Source organism: Tiliqua scincoides, chromosome 1, assembly GCF_035046505.1.
Source record: "Tiliqua scincoides isolate rTilSci1 chromosome 1, rTilSci1.hap2, whole genome shotgun sequence".
Lineage (NCBI taxonomy): Eukaryota > Metazoa > Chordata > Lepidosauria > Squamata > Scincidae > Tiliqua > Tiliqua scincoides.
In genome coordinates, this window is record NC_089821.1 from 279,256,489 (window position 1) to 279,269,989 (window position 13,501).

The 13,501-nt window shown below is 44.4% G+C and overlaps 1 protein-coding gene across 8 annotated transcripts in view; it reads right to left on the reverse strand.

Annotated features, from left to right (window-relative positions):
- NCOA1 (nuclear receptor coactivator 1) overlaps positions 1 to 13,501 on the reverse strand; it is a 358,899-nt gene that overhangs the window by 199,692 nt on the left and 145,706 nt on the right. For 4 of the 8 annotated variants that reach the window (XM_066626702.1, XM_066626705.1, XM_066626689.1 and 1 more), the window contains one exon: positions 7,746 to 7,865. The exons of 1 other annotated variant lie outside the window; for it this stretch is intronic. The gene's annotated coding sequence lies outside the window, so the exon portion shown is untranslated. Of the gene's footprint in view, positions 1 to 7,745; positions 7,866 to 9,570; positions 9,720 to 10,443; positions 10,508 to 13,501 lie in introns of all 8 variants that reach the window. 3 more of the 8 variants (XM_066626698.1, XM_066626697.1, XM_066626699.1) reach the window with 3 other exon arrangements.

The following is a 13,501-nucleotide window of genomic DNA, read 5'->3' on the forward strand; positions in this document are numbered from 1 at the left end:
GCTCCCATGTTGCAATATATGTAGGTCTGACTCAGTTGGTAGAGCTGCTGCCTTGTATGCCTGAAGATCTGAGGCTGCCAGTTTGAAACCCGAAGTACCAGAGAACTGACGACACTGAGGCTGATATACTGATGAGCTGACCCTAGGTGGCAGAGAGGAGTTGCCGTCAGGTAGAGCATGGGAGGCGAAGAGCCAGAGAGACCAGACCGGGAATGAATCCAGGTGGAAGGAGGAGTTCTATGAAAGACTAGAACTATTCAATTGTAAAAATTCCGGGGGGGGGGGGAGGGTTTAGAACAGCCTGCCTTTGTAAACCGCCTTGGATTAAAGTCTGAGGAGAAATCCAAGGACCAAAGAAAGGCAGTATATAAATACCTGTATAAATAAATAAATAAACTCTTCCTTCAGTATAAGGTGGATGTGTCCAGCACTACTGGTTGCTAAGGTCTGGTGACCCCCCTTTAAATTCACCTCAATTTCCAAACTCAACCCTTCATCTCCTCATCTGTTTACACAACCCAAGAGACAAACTGGAGGCTCAAGAGAATTCTGGGATTGTTCTCAAGCCCCAGATGCAAATAGATGGGACTTTTTTTTTGCCAGCAACAATTTAATTTGCAAGCATCTGCTGCACAGGACTGGCAAGAGCAGAGAGTATAGTACTGGAGCAGGCAAGGCAGCATAGGCAAAAGATAATGGGAGAACATGATCTGAGAGGTTCAGTGCACTCATTGAATTCAAGTCCCTAACTAGGTCAACAGTCAGGCAAGAAGTAGCATGGCATCTTAAAGACAAACTGGTTTACTGCGGCATAAGCAGTTGTAGGCGACAGCTTACAAGCTATTATAAGGTAGCTTGAATGCATACTGTAAGGGAGCAGCTCTCTCCAAGGCTCACGGAGAGCAAAAATGTGACCAGGAACCAATATGAACCTGGAATTCAAGAAGGGGGGAAGTTACACCCAAGTACAGGCCATGTCAATCACCACTTACATAGGTGTAGTATCCAATAAATTCCACTAGCATTGTTATATTCCAAATATAAAAATCTAAGTAAAATTTCTGCACCAAGAACACTTAGAATTTGGTGATCCAGACAACTTTTACAAACCTGTGCCATTTGTGTAAATTTTTTTCTAGTTTCAAGCTTTATTCTAAACCTCCAGCATTTAGAGGTTTCTCCTCTCAAAAGGAATAGTGATATGACATGAAGAGAAGTAGGGCTAAGTGAAAAAGAGTAGGAATGTAATGTAGAGTAGGAAGGAAGAGTAGGAGAAGCCATGGAGAATAACTAGGAAAATCATAATCCACAATTGGTTTGCATCCCAACCTAAGGTCATCATATCAGTAACTTCAAAAATAGACACACACTGTAAAAATGTGGGTCTCAAGTTGAAGCTGAGTCCCAAGTTTGAAGATGACTGTCTTAATGAACAAGGGTTTGCTGATTCTTTTCATAGCTAGGGAACAGGAAGCTATATCCAAACCCATACATGGAGTATGTGCTCTTTTACTCAGGGTCCTTGGCAAAGATGTTGCTTAGTGGATCAGGCAAGGACAGAATGCCAGGTTCCCAGTATTAATATCAGGCCTGGCAATTGAGCAATTTCATATTGCCTACTAAATGCTGCATATTCCTATTTCTTTATGTGCCTGAAAAGCCAAACTCTCTTGCAGCAAAGATCTTTTCCACTAATTTTTGCCTATACTGTATTTCTCTTCTTTTTAGACCTTTCTAGCATCCCAGAGCGCGATACCATAGCGCGATACCATAGCGCGATACCATTCAGAGCGCGATACCATAGTCTTTCGAGACTGAAGGTTGCCAATACTAAGCATCCCAGAGCCTCTGCAATGTCTCAGCATCCTAAAAGCAGTTGAGAAATCTTCTGGAAGTAATCCTTCTCCTTTGTGAATTCAGCACCATTACTGAAAGTCACATGTCAAAAAAAGAACTCACTGTCCAGGTCTGGAGTTCCCCAAATACAAACAATTCTGGCCCATGTTCCTGCTGAAATCAGCATATGAGCACTGACTGGGCAGCCAATCCCAACTGATTAGGTAAACAAGTGAGGTGGTATCGCCAAGTGGTCCTAACTCATTCGAATGATGACCCCATGACATGAGCAAATCTAGATTTTTTAAGTTTATGCAGAGAGATGCTCTGGATGGTTGCCTCTCCGTGCATTACTAAGACTCATGCACTGCTCACGGGGTGCAGGAAATGAATCCCACCTTCTAGACAGTGCGAGTAGCTAAAGCCAAGGTAATAACCAGGAGCATTATTTTATTTTTCACTTGTCTTTTCAGTTCTGTTCACATTTTCTGGAAACTCTCTGCCTTGGTCAGTCTTGCTTGTATTTTGATATGTGTTTTGTTGTTTGATCCTCTGTCTCTCCTCCCTGTTTAATTTTGTCTTGCTTACTCTGTCTTTTAATAAACTGCTTTTATTGTTCTTTATTACCTGCCTGATCTCATTCCCCAAAGAGCAGGTTGGCCACACTTTCTGAGATCACTCAGCCCTTGGTACTGCTTTTCAAGTGGGATTTTCCCTCTGATTAGGAGCTCTTTTCTAACCTGGAAGAGGCTTTTCCTATCTGATCTTTTCCAGTCTTGGGTGGTGGGAGCAAAATAGTAGCATTCTACTGAAGAGTTCCCAGTCTGACCAATGGAAAGAGCAAGGAAGGGCCACTCCTAACTGCTAGGAACTGCATGGTTTTATTCTTTTCGAGTGAAAAGTGGAGTGAAAAGTTGAGTGAAAAATGCTCTTCCATTGCATTTCCAATGCATGCAGTTTCAAGTCCTTCATTAGACTGGTAGCCCAATCCTGTGGACTGCCGGTGCCATAAGGTACAACAGTGCTGAAATCCCATGGGGCCAGAGAAACTGTTAGTCTCCTTGGAGCAAGGGAACATCAGCTCCTTTACTCTGGATAGAATGCCTCTGGCCCCAATCAATCTTCTTGTATCTGCCCCTACTATTTAGCGGGCACTGAACCAAGGAGGCCCACGTTGGGCTCCATGGCTCCGAAGGGGGCATAGGATTCAGTGGCAGCCTCTGACAATATCCCAAACCACCCCCGGGCCCAATTTGCTCTCTGGCCCACCCCCCTCCACTAAATTTCACTTCCTCCCTGCCTTCCCCCCTCCCTGAAACACCTCTCTGTTCTCTGCTGCCTGGTAGGGATACTCACCGCCCAGAGCTCCTGTCTGCATTTGGCCAGCACTGAGATTCAGCAAGAACTGGTGCTTGTCTCTTCACCAGTGTTGGGTGTTTCCCACCAGCATCAGAGTGTCTTACTTTTGCAATACCCAGCACTGTCAGTGGGGCTGTGCCCGACAGGATCGAGTTTTAAGTCCCAGACTGAGACTGCTTCCATACTAACCTCTCCCTCTCAACAATTAACCTCATTTGTTCATTCAGTTATTACACAGAACAATATCTCTGTCTCAGAGCATTTCAGTGTTTTCAAAGAAAGAAAAAAGAAAAGAGGGACGACAACAAGTGCTGACTTATATGAATTTATTCAGTGCCCAGTGCACTTCAAAATAACTCTGCCAATATGACTGGCATCAGAGTCATTGAAATTAACAGGGCTGGCTTCTTTTAAATATTGGTTCACGTACCTGATAACACACAAAATAAACATAAAATGCAGCAACAAAACACGCAAAACAAATAATCTACGAGAAACAAAACTTAAGAACTAAACTAATCACAACAGATTAGTGGCCAGACAAACCCAGTAACACTATACATTGTAAACAAAAAGCAGAGCAATCCTATCCAACTTTCCAGCACTGATACAGCCTCAATGCAGCCCCAAGGTGAGGGAAACAAAAGATCCCTTTCCTTGAAGAGACTCGGTGACTCCCCCTTCATCTACAGGATACAGTGCATGCCCTGTTGACACAGCTGCATCAGAACTGGATGGTTGGATAGGATTGGACTCTCAGTCAACTAGAGCAGGGGTCTCTAAACTTCTAGGCCAAAGGGCCACATCAAATATCTGGCACAGTGTCAGGGGCCGGATAAAAAATTAAATATAAAATATAAATAATTACATTAAAATATAAATAATTACATTTCTATTAGATGAAATGAATGAATGAATGAATGAATGAATGAATGAATGAATGGACTCAAATGCCCAGGATTTCTCCAAGCACCAGCAGAGATCAAGAAATAAAGCACACACTTAAATGGACCCCCATTCCCCCACCCCACAAGCACAACTCCTATTGTGTTTGGTCAAGTGGGCAAGAGACTCTCAGGGAATCAGAGGCTGGCCACGGGTCAGATAGAGGCTCTCTGTGGGCTACATCTGGCCCTCAGGCCTGGGTTTGGAGACCCCTGAACTAGAGGCTTGTTTCAAAAGATTTTCAAAACCTTGCAGAATACAGTGGGGGTGATCCTGATCTCATATGGGATGGAGTTCCACTGTCTAGACACCAGAATGGAGAAGGCCCTGCCATGAGTTACGATCAGCTGCACTTCCAACAGCAGCAGCACTCACTTTGAGGCCATCATGACCTCAAAGGATGAGCAGATTCATACAGGGAAAGGCACTCCTTCAAGTATCTGGATCCAAGGCCATAAACAGTCTCAAAGGTCAAGCATTTTGAATTGTGCCCAGAAACATACCATCTACACTGGATGCCTGTACAACGGGGGTGTGACATGGTCAGGACCCCTAGTGCCAGACAACGACCCAACAGTTGCCTTCTGTACCAAATGAAGTGTCCAAACAGTCTTCAGGGTCAGCCCGATTGCAGCACACATTACAGTAATCCAAGAATGTATGAGTGACAATCATCAGGTGAACCAGTAGTAGGAGCAGCTGGCATATGACTTGGAGCTGGGTATAGAGACTCCTAATCACAGCTGTCACTTGCCCATTTAGGCTTATGGTTAATCCAAGAGTATTTCCAAGATGCGAACCTGTCACTTCTAGAGACTGCAGTGATAACTAGAACAGGCCAATGCTCCTCTACAGGAATAGCAGGATTTCTAACATGGAATCTTTGTCTTGCCCCAATATATTTACTTGTTTTGTACCCCACTTTTCTCCCCAGAGGGCACACAGGGCAGCTTACAAACCATATATATAATGGTATTATGTATGCCTGCCTATATCTTCCTGTAGCCTCCATCCTTGAATCAGGCTGCAAAGCCTTTGTAGAGCTGCAGCCTCAGATCAGTAAGAAGAGGCCCTGAAAACAGGCAGCTTTCTATGCTGGTAACTGAGAAGAATCCCCCTGAGAAATGAATGAAAAGATCCAAATCTTGGCAAGAGGAATAAAATGGTTTTGTGCTATGTTCTCCCCCATCCCCATTCTTATTTACTAACCCACACTTAGAGAAGGAACACCAGGAGGAGAACACAAAAGTAACATGTTACAGAGCATCAAAGAATTAAATTGGAAGGTTCCAGAGGTGTAGCCATCTTAGCCTGTTTCAACACACGCACAAAAGACTGTTTGTAGTTCAAACCTAACAGTGAAATTAATTGCAGCATGCCCCACAATACAAGGGCCTATCTTGAACCTTGTACAGATTGTCACAGCAAGCTAAATGAATGCTAAGGCTGCCAAAAATCACAGGGACAGTTTTTATTACAGACGTTCTTCTCATATGGCTAGCTAGCAACCTGCTCCACAAGGCATTCTCAGAAGTAGAAGCTCTATGGGCGCAATCCTAACGTGTACTTAGGGACTTGGGCCAGCCTGGGAGGCTCCTCCTTGGGAGGAAGCCAGGCCGGCGCTCCCAGAAGCGCTGGCCTGCAGAGGATGATGGAAGTCTCCGCACCAGCTTCCTCCCAGCACCTTGCACTGGCTCTCAAAATCACTCTATAAATTATACCAACTAGGGAACTTCTAGAACGAAAAACTCCAGGCTTCATTCTAAAAGTATTCCAGTTTAGTGTCCTTGAAGCAGTGGCTTCACCCATACATGCACTCACACAATGCAGGATGACAAAGGCCAGAAAACGTAAACAAAGTGTATAAGGCAGCACACTAAACAATGACCTTGACTTCTGTTCCATTCAAAGAGGGGGTGGGGGGAGCAAAATCAGCCTTTGTCAAACAGAAGGAAGGACGCTTGAGTGCTTTGTAAGGCAAAGGATAACATTTAAAACAGAACAAGCAATTACCTAGTTACAAGCTAAAAAGAAGCAGCTTAGGGGGAAGGTCCATAAATCAGTAGCAGAAAACATGCTTTTGGTTCCTGTCAGCTTCAAGGAAAAACTTCTCCAGAGGCAAGGAGATATATACCAAGGTTTATGCCTACTCCCACACATGAGACTCCATGAAGACTATAAACCACTTGGATTCAGGCTTCCATAGACCAAACTGCAACAAGTTTTAGACTGCAATCTAATACACACTTTCCTGGGAGTAAACCCCATTGAACAAAACTGTATGTACTTCTGAGTAGACATGCATAGGATTGTGCTGTTAAGTAATTTAAACCAGTGTTTCTCGTACTACTACTACTAGTATCACATTCATGTGGTGTCGGGTGGTACATGTGGGACCCCCAAAACAAAATACAGAACAAGTTCAGAACAAACTGATTTTTAAAACACCTTATTTTATTCATCAAATGCTTCAATGTTGGGTAACGACTGAAAGAGTCCTTCTCTAGATATATATAATGCACACAATAATCTCACAGACTATTGACAAGGCAAAGAAAAAGAGACAAAACCCTGCATACTGTATTTGTCAAACAGCAGACTCTTGATAGCAGCATTCCTACTTCCTGGCCAAAAAAGAATTTTAGTAACATGTCCGTAATTTACAGCAAATACAATCTGGCATGAACTTTTATGGCTGTGGTTTTCTTCTGACACTTGAGATGAAGAGTGAAGAAATACAGCAGTGTATGGGTTCCAAGGACACCTGTCATACAAAAACTGAGTGCTGAAGCCAGGTGTGATGCTATGCAATCACCTACATCACATACAAAATCCAGACCAGCCGAAAACTACTCTAAGCCAAATAACTTTAATCTTTTTAGACCAGGGATCCTTCTTCAAGTTTAGCCTGCACCATAGGATCCACTCCTATAGTCTGATCTCACACACGTTTACTTGGAGTAATCCCACTGCATACGACAACATTTATTCGCAAGCAAGTGTACACAAAGTTGCAGACTTATTTTTTCCCCTATATGCTCCTGTCCTTTCTCTGTGCACACATTTTCTTCTCAATAAAAAAAATCCTTTGAATTGAAGATCAATGCTTGGAACTTTAAATGTGCACACACAATGACTTTCGTGTTAAGTGCTGATGAAACAGAAACATAGATGGTGCCTTCTGTATTATTTCAACGTATTTGTGTGTATTCTAAGTTACATAAAATGTACTTAAGTTCATTGACCATGATTTTATCTGAGCCTAATTTTTTAAAACTGAGAAACAGCTAAAACAAAATTTTCCAAGAACACAATCCTATGCCTGACTACTCAGAAATAAGTTCTGAGTAATTAATAATTATCTTCAGAAGGGCTTACTCTCAGAAATGTGTGTTAAGGATTGCAGCCTAAACTCTGTGGAAAAGTATGCTAGGTTCTTTCAAAAACTATGAACATTTCTGGACATAGTTTTTGCTACTGAATTTGCACATGGGGTCCCACACATGACCATCACCCTCAGAATCAGTTTGGGGCAAGTTCTATCATTCTGAAAATTAGGCTACGGCAGTAGTCTTCAATCAAGTAGTACCACAATCTCCTGGTACCTGAAGGGGTACACCAGATGCTTCTGCCTTCTCCTGGTGGTGCTCCAGTCCAGTGTCTTCACCTTTTTCATTCCAGTAAGTTGCTGCGACCCCACAACTGAGGCTTCCAGGGCTGTTCTTCTAGGATTGAAGAACACTGGGCTATGGTATTTGTTTAAGCTGGAGTCTGAGTTGCTGCCATATTGCTTTAAGAGTTTAAACATATCTCTCTTTCTATCTCTCTGTCACACACACACAACCCCGCCCCCCCCGCCCAGCCCTTAATTCAGATACCATTTCAATCCACCACAAGCCTTATTCCTTTGTACTGTATCAAACACAATGCAATTCAAAAGTCTGCCAAGACATTAACAGCAGAAAAAAGTCAGGGTACCACAAACTGAGGCACTAGACCAGTGATGGCGAACCTTTTAGAGACTGAGTGCCCAAACCACAACCCAAAACCCACTTACTTATCATAAAAACGTAAGAACATAAGAACAGCCCCACTGGATCAGGCCATAGGCCCATCTAGTCCAGCTTCCTGTATCTCACAGCGGCCCACCAAATGCCCCAGGGAGCACACCAGATAACAAGAGACCTCATCCTGGTGCCCTCCCTTGCATCTGGCATTCTGACATAACCCATTTCTAAAATCAGGAGGTTGCGCATACACATCATGGCTTGTACCCCATAATGGATTTTTCCTCCAGAAACTTGTCCAAACCCCCTTTAAAGGCGTCTAGGCTAGACGCCAGCACCACATCCTGTGGCAAGGAGTTCCACAGACCGACCACAGGCTGAGTAAAGAAATATTTTCTTTTGTCTGTCCTAACCCACCCAACACTCAATTTTAGTGGATGTCCCCTGGTTCTGGTATTATGTGAGAGTGTAAAGAGCATCTCCCTATCCACTCTGTCCATCCCCTGCATAATTTTGTATGTCTCAATCATGTCCCCCCTCAGGCGTCTCTTTTCTAGGCTGAAGAGGCCCAAACGCCGTAGCCTTTCCTCATAAGGAAGGTGCCCCAGCCCCGTCATCATCTTAGTCGCTCTCTTTTGCACCTTTTCCATTTCCACTATGTCTTTTTTGAGATGCGGCGACCAGAACTGGACACAATACTCCAGGTGTGGCCTTACCATAGATTTGTACAACGGCATTATAATACTAGCCGTTTTGTTCTCAATACCCTTCCTAATGATCCCAAGCATAGAATTGGCCTTCTTCACTGCTGCCGCACACTGGATCGACACTTTCATCAACCTGTCCACCACCACCCCAAGATCTCTCTCCTGATCTGTCACAGACAGCTCAGAACCCATCAGCCTATATCTAAAGTTTTGATTTTTTGCCCCAATGTGCATGACTTTACACTTACTGACATTGAAGCGCATCTGCCATTTTGCTGCCCATTCTGCCAGTCTGGAGAGATCCTTCTGGAGCTCCTCACAATCACTTCTGGTCTTCACCACTCGGAAAAGTTTGGTGTTGTCTGCAAACTTAGCCACTTCACTGCTCAACCCTGTCTCCAGGTCATTTATGAAGAGGTTGAAAATCACCGGTCCCAGGACAGATCCTTGGGGCACACCGCTTTTCACCTCTCTCCATTGTGAAAATTGTCCATTGACACCCACTCTCTGCTTCCTGGCCTCCAACCAGTTCTCAATCCACGAGAGGACCTGTCCTCTAATTCCCTGACTGTGGAGTTTTTTCAGTAGCCTTTGGTGAGGGACCGTGTCAAACGCCTTCTGAAAGTCCAGATATATAATGTCCACGGGTTCTCCTGCATCCACATGCCTGTTGATCTTTTCAAAGAATTCTATAAGGTTCGTGAGGCAAGACTTACCCTTACAGAAGTCATGCTGATTCTTCCTCAGCAAGGCCTGTTCGTCTATGTGTTTTGAGATCCTATCTTTGATGAGGCATCAAAGTGCCAACAAAGTGCCAACATGGCAATTTATTGCAAAGTGCCAACATGGCAATTTAACTTGAATACTGAGGTTTTAGTTTGGAAAAAAACAACTCACACATTAACATCTTTTACCTACTATTACTTGTAACCCTTAATGAACTTTTCCTCTAGAAATTTGTCCACATTGTCTCTGGCTGCGCTGCTCACCCCCAGCTGCACCTGTGCTGTGGGGGGAAAGCCTCTCCTGGTGCCAAGTGGGGAGCTGCTCACGGAAAGGCGGGCTGCAAAGGCTGGCAATGGCTGAGGAGGAGAGCGGCTCAGGATTGGCTGGTGGTCTGCCAGTGAAGGGCCCTGAGCCGTTCCAACAGAAAAAGCCAGGAGCCTGCTGGATTGGCTGAGCCGGCTGGAGAGTTAGGGAAGGAAAAACAGGGACCTTAAGCCTGCAGAGCGGGCAAAATTGAAAAGGGAAACAAATGCGGGACAGGTGGGGGTGAAGGGAGAGGAGGGCAGTGAGCTCAGGTGGCGGAGGGAAGCAGCCCGCCCTCCCCACACATGGGCGCTCAGAGAAAGCCTCCTTTTTCTTTAGAGTGACAGCAGCTCCAGGCTGCCTGGTTCAGTGCGCGTGCCCACAGAGACAACTCGGAGTGCCCTCTCTGGCATGCGAGCCATAGGTTCGCCACCACTGCACTAGACTGTTAAATAAAAGTTTTCAGAAAGACCAAGCATGTACAGGACTATGTTAAAAAAAATTTCTAAAAGCATTCTGTCTTTCACTCTACACATTACAAATCAGCAAAAAAAGGATACAATATTCATATAGACCAGGGGTGTCCAAACTTTTTGGCAGGAGGGCCACATCATCTCTCTGACACTGTGTCCGGGGCCGGAGAAAAAAAGAATTAATTTACATTTCAAATTTGAATAAGTTTACATAAATTAATACATTAGAGATGGAACTTGAATGAATGAATGAATGAATGAATGAATGAAGGTCTTGCAATAGCACATGGCCTATAAAAGGCCTTGCACAAAGAAGGCCAGCCTTCCCTTTGCTGCCACTGCTGCATCACAGATGTGAAACAGCAAGCAGTGGAGGGAGTCCTCATCCCACAGCTCATGCGAGAGGTTAAACAGTTGGCCGTCACACTGAGAGCAGTTGCATCAGGCCAGTGCGGGCTCCGGCAAGTCTCCTGAGGGCCAGAGGCTTATTGGATACTGGGAGCTCCCTGATGGCCGAAAGTGGCCCCAGGTTTGGGTACCCCGATATAGGCTTAGCTATAAAGTTGTTAGAAAACAAAATGTTCTGTCTCATCTAGCAGCAGGGTACCCACAAAAATGGGTCCACTAAAATGACCAAAACCTAAATAGACAAAAATGATATTGAGAAACACTTTAAGTGTCCACAGCCTCAAAGTACAAAATGGGCAACCTCAAAGTACAAAAGTAACACACACTGCACACGCATATTTCTATACTGTGGGCACAATCCAAAGGTTCTCTTGTGCCGGCCCAGGAGGGTTGCAAACATGCCATAAGGCACTTTAGTGCCTCCTCAGGAGTCGGCAAGGCCAGCACGCAGAGCCGGCGTACTGGCCTGTGGATGCTAACACAAACCTCTGTGCCGATGGAGGCTGAGCCAACACGAGGCTTTCTGGTGGGCGGGGAGGAGGCAGCAAGGAGGTGGGAGGGAGGCCACTTATGCTGGATCCCACCCCCCGGTTCCCGGGGAGTTCAGAGCGGCTTCAAGCCACTCCACTCTTCTCAGACGTGTGCCGCCTCAGGAGGCAGTTCAGGTCCAAGGGCAACCCACAGGGGCCAGGGTGCCTTACCCGAAGGTAAGGGGAAAAGTTTCTCTTTACCTCTGGCTGAGTCACTTTGGGCCCTTATTCTATTCTGGATTCAGGACAAGCCTCTTGGCTTGCCTGTTCTAGCGCAGGGTAGGACAGCGCCCTGTATTTCACAAAATGGTAGGGTAGTAAAGGATCTTAGAGGTCATTAAGTCCAATCCCCTGCTCAGTGCAGACAATAGCTACAGCATCCCTGACAGTTGGACATCCAACAAAGAAAGCCCACAATTGCACAAGGCAGACTGTTCCAGTGCCTGACAATTTTAGAGCAGGAAAATTTTGCTTACGTCTAGCCCAATGTACTTCCCTGTAATTTCCACCCATTGGTTCTAGATCTGCCTTCAAGAGCCACAAAGAGTAAGTTCTTTCCCTTTTCTGTGTGACAGCCCTTCAGATTAAGAAAGTCACTATCTCCCTTTGTCATCTTTTCTCCAGACTAAAGGTATCAAGATTTTTCAAGCATTTCCTCAAAGAATTTGCTTTCCAGACTCCTCACCATCCTTGCTACCCTCCTCTAAACCTGGTCCAACTTATCAATGTGCTTCTTAAAATGTAGTCCCCAAAACCCGACCTCCAAGTGAGGTATGTAGTGCAGAAATGCATGGAGCTGCCACTTCTTGTGGTCTGGACTGTTAATGGTGGGTAACTGCTGATCCTGTGTTAAACTGGATTGCATTCCCTCGAAGCAACAGAGTTAAAGTTTGGGGGACTCTTCTGGATCCAGCACTAATTATGGACACTCACGTTTTGTTGGTTACCAGAAGGGCCTTTCACCATCTGCAATGAGGCTGTTGTGTTAATAACTATAATAATAATACAGGACCCTCGTTGAGGGTAGCACTGCATTATAATGATTACTCCCCTTTGCAAGTTAATGAACAATTCAGTCCTTATTTACACAGAAACTGGACACCATGCATGCAAATAAATATTCAGGTTATCTTAATAAGGTTGACCTGACCTTGGTTACCCCATGACTGTCACATTCAAGATAGGTTATTGCAATGTGGCCACTTTTCAAGACAGTTCAGAAATTTTCATGGTCCCCAAATGTAGCTTGGCAATATTAGTAGGAGTGTCACAAAAGGTTCACAATACAATGGTTTCCCAGAAATGGATTACCATCACAGACTGGGGTCCATGGGAAACAACAAACACACTCAAAGCAGCAGACACAGGATTGCCAGGCAGTGTCTCACCCAGGCACTAATCTGAACAAGCCCTGCTCAGCTTCAGAAAGTAGCTGTCCTACATGCTTCAAGCCCATCCTCTGTGCCTCTGAATGTTACCCAGCAAACACACACTAGAGGCCAAATGAAAACAAACCTTCAAGCAAGATCAGACTGTTTTGAAGTTGCCACCAAGCTAGGAATAAATGTGCTTACATATCTCTAAGGTGTAGTCTTCTTTCAAAAAGCTCTACACCAGTGGTTCTCACACATTTAGCATCGGGACCCACTTTTTAGAATCAGAATCTGTCAGGACCCACTGGAAGTGATGTCATGACCAGAAGTGACATCATCAAGCAGAAAATTTTTTAACAATCCTAGGCTGCAATCCTACCCACACTTACCCAGGAATAAGTTCCATTTACTATCATTGTTAAAAGAATACACATAGTAGCTTGTTAAAAGTACAGAGTTGTAATATTTCCCCAAATGCAGCCACATACCATGGTAGCATCAAGTCTAATATATTAAAAATAAAATATTGAAATGAATGGGGACCCACCTGAAGGATCCCGACACACAGTTTGAGAAACACTGCTCTACACAGTCTAATACTAGGTACACAACTTACACTGCCATTTTATGATGTAATAAATAGACTCTCTCCAGTAGGAATTGATTTAATTAAAAATGCGGCTGTAATCAATGACTGCTTATATAATATTTAATCCTGCTACAAAAGGGACATTTGTGTGCAGGGTAGAATTTATTCATTGCCCTCATTTGCTAGGCACTTTTGCAATGAAACATTTTCACTTTTCTTCCACGATGGTGCGGTGCATACAACAT